Source organism: Anarrhichthys ocellatus, unplaced genomic scaffold (genome assembly GCF_004355925.1).
Source record: "Anarrhichthys ocellatus isolate YVR2014 unplaced genomic scaffold, GSC_Weel_1.0 scaffold1975, whole genome shotgun sequence".
In the NCBI taxonomy this organism is placed as follows: domain Eukaryota; kingdom Metazoa; phylum Chordata; class Actinopteri; order Perciformes; family Anarhichadidae; genus Anarrhichthys; species Anarrhichthys ocellatus.
In genome coordinates, this window is record NW_022281949.1 from 1 (window position 1) to 3,524 (window position 3,524).

The 3,524-nt window shown below is 38.9% G+C and overlaps 1 protein-coding gene across 1 annotated transcript in view; it reads left to right on the plus strand.

Annotated features, from left to right (window-relative positions):
* Positions 1 to 2,349: 2,349 nt before the first annotated feature.
* LOC116378021 (tyrosine-protein phosphatase non-receptor type 7-like) overlaps positions 2,350 to 3,524 on the plus strand; it is a gene marked incomplete at its 3' end in the record, with an annotated part of 6,565 nt that continues 5,390 nt past the window's right edge. The window contains exon 1 of the mRNA XM_031839818.1: positions 2,350 to 2,894. The remainder of the gene's footprint in view (positions 2,895 to 3,524) is intronic.

Below are 3,524 nucleotides of genomic sequence, written 5' to 3' on the forward strand. Positions count from 1 at the left end.
ACACACACACACACACACACACACACACACACACACACACACACACAAAAACAAATACACTGATACACGATGTTGGAGCCGATGGCGTGCAGTCTAAAGGGGACCCATAACCTTGGATGAGGGGAATAGAAAGTGTGTGTGTGTGTGTGTGTGTGTGTGTGTGTGTGTGTGTGTGTGTGGTAATGAGAGAGTGGGTGGGTGCAGTAAAAAAGGAAGTGGCGGAGAAGAAGAAGACAGAAGTGAAGACAAGACGACAGAAAGCAACAGATGAGAGAAAAGGAAGAAGAGACGAGAGACCAGGACTGAGAAGAAGAAGAAGAAGAAGAAGAAGAAGAAGAAGAAGAAGAAGAAGAAGAAGAAGAAGAAGAAGGAGAAGAAGAAGAAGAAGAAGAAGGAGAAGAAGAAGGAGACGGGGACGGGAGGGAGACACGAAGAGGTGAGGAAGAGCGGGGGAGACGAAGACTTGGTCACCTGAAAGAGAACTTTGATCGGACAGACAGCTTTTTGGGAGGTTAATATTTTGGGTTTTATTCTCCAGAATGCCGTCAACTCTTTATCGATGTGAAAATAATATTGTTTTGTAATAACCAGATATTGAAGAAGTATTTAGACATAAGTTATATTGCAAATTACAGCATAACTTCAAGTACATGTGAGGTATGAATGAAATACTTCCTGGGTATTTCTAAAACAACTTTGTGTTGAAGTATCTTTAACATCACAGAGTACCTGAGTACAGTAATAGTATTACTACGTAACAAAGGGGGAGATCAGCTGTGTTGGTAGTTAAATAAGTACAATAAATTACAATGTAGAAAGTTATTTTTCTTCTTTTAAATACGGAGTACTGATCATTATTATTCTACACGGTGGAGACCGACTCAAAGACAAATCCTGCATCAGTTTATTGATCATACTAGTAAGAGAGTAGTACACACTACAGTACTGTATCATTACACATACTAAATGAAGTAAAAGTACTCGTTATGCAGCAGAATCAACCTGGTCAGTGTTGTATTTATATTTTCAGATGTTGAGCAGACTTGTTTGGGGTAATTTAAATTATAGTAACGAATCTTTATTTATTAGTTCATATATTTTGTGAGAAAAATGTTATTCTGCAAAGTAACCAGGTTCTACAGTTACTAGTCAGCTCTAATATTACAGAACAGTAGTTTATATAAATAGATGAAGATCAGACCCACAGATCAAGCCCACAACTCTTACTGTGTTAACAGGAAACTAGGGATGGAATTATATTTTCAAAATGAAAGCCCTGGAAGGTGACTGTATCTTATCAGGATGAGGTTTGGTTGTTTGGTTGTTTTGTTGTCAAAATAAAAGCCCCCAACTCAAACTGTATGTTAGCAGGAAGTTCAGGATAAGGATTATTTTTCAAAATAAAAGCCCCCAACTCCCACTATATGTTAACAGGGAGTTCAGGATGAGACTTATTTTTCAAAATAAAGCCCCCTAACAGTCACTGTATGTTACCCAGAAACTAGGTATGCACCTAGTTTTTCAAAATAAAAACTGATCATAGTTCTACACTTGGCAGGCTTCAGACCTCAGCTGATGTTTAAGGAGTGAGTTCAGATTCACCAAAGTCACGCAGTATGTTCTCAAAGGTGAAATGACTGTTTTAATGAAAGGAGTCTCGTGTCTTCGTAGAGAGAGTAGATAACTTATGTTCCCCGTCAGAAAGGTAAAGAGGTCCATCTACTGTAGTAAGACTCTGACTATGTACAAGTACGAGTACTTCACACACAAACACACTTCTAAACATCACTACTATCTCATTTAAATGATTTTAAATGCAAATACTTATATTACAATAACATAATATATGTATTCACTTTCACTTTAGATATATTTTGATGCTGGTCTTTTTGTACTTTTACTGAAGTAAGATTTTAAATGCAGGACTTCTACTTGTAACAGAGTATTTCTACACTGTGGTACTGTTACTTTTACTGAAGTAGATCTGAGTACTTCTGCTAACGTTAGCTGAGAGTCTGATAAATTACCAACCGGTTCTGGTTTCCACACACCGTGGATGTTTAGTCCCGAACAGGCTCTTCTCATGTGTAGCAGAGTGAGCTACCGATGTGCTAACACATGTCCTTTAGCAACATGCTAACTTTAGCAGCAGAGAAACAGTTTAATAGTAATAGTACTATTAAGTAATGGTATAATAGTGAGTAATACAACAATGACGCACCTGCTGTCAGTAGTTACTGAGCTGTGATTGGACAATAGGGGGGGGGGGGGCAAACAGCCAACTGCTCTACCTGTGGGGGGGTTAAAAAAGGACAGAGATTGAAAAGCGGAGTGAAAAGCACTGTTGGAGGTGTGAAGTTGAGTCACTCTGTGTTTTTATACATTTTTTGATATTTCCTCCACATTCATGTTTGTTCTTAAACGTCTCTGCATGTCTGCTGTCGGTGCTGCTGCTGTTTATCGTGTGTTATATGATTTGAACATGAATGATTCATAAGCAGCTGCTGTCGGTGTGTTAATAATCAACGCCTGGAGCATCTCTCTTCCTCTCTTTTTTATTATCTATCCATCTTTTCATTCGCTCTCTGACTCATATTCTCTCTCTCTCTCTCTCTCTCTGTACCTGAGCGCCTTGACTCGGGGTAAGAACGCTACAACAGGACAAGTCTGTTCCTGCTGCTTCTCCTTCACCTCATAGTTCCACTTTCTTTCCTTCACTCTCACTTTTTCTCTCCATTCGCTCGTTTGTTTTTGCTGCTGGTTTGTCAGCAAATCACTGATTTAAAGAAGAGACAGAGGAAACAGATCGCTCTTCTCATTCACCAGTTAGTTAGTTAGTTAGTTATGTTCCAGTATCAGAGGAGGATTTCCACCTCATGGCTGTCACATTACTGGTAAGCCTGATCGATACTCTGAACATTTGCTGACAGATATTTTATGATTTATTCTTTTAATCTAATCTCTTGTTATGTTCTGTTTTGTCTCATTGGATCTGAAAATGTGGTGCTCTGTAGAAATATGTGTATAATTCAGTGCATCAAGCAGAACGTATTAGTTATAATTAAAATGATGATCTGCAGTAAAGGTCTACAGCGCCCACTAGAGACTGCAGGGTTTGTTAAAGCCAGAGACAGTACTGATGAATTAACCTCGTAAAGGTAGAGACATTTCATACATCTGTAGATAAACGTCCGTGGAGGAGGTCATGATGTTTTTTTTGGGATCCGTCTTTGTTCGTTGCTGGACAACAAAAGAACGTTGCTCATTCAATAAGAAACAAGCAACGAGTGCTAAGTGACGAAGGAGACTTCCCAGTTCTAAACTGAGTCTGGAGTCCAGTAGTTTCTAGTGTTTATCAAGTCTACAGACCTTTCTAGAGTTCAACAAGTTCAGATTTCGAAACTCAGCAGGATACATCACATCCAACACAGTCTCCATGAGGTTTGTTAGTCACCGAATGCAGTGAGGTTCAGACAACAAAACTACTTAGTTAGGTTCAGACAACAAAACTACTTAGTTAGGTT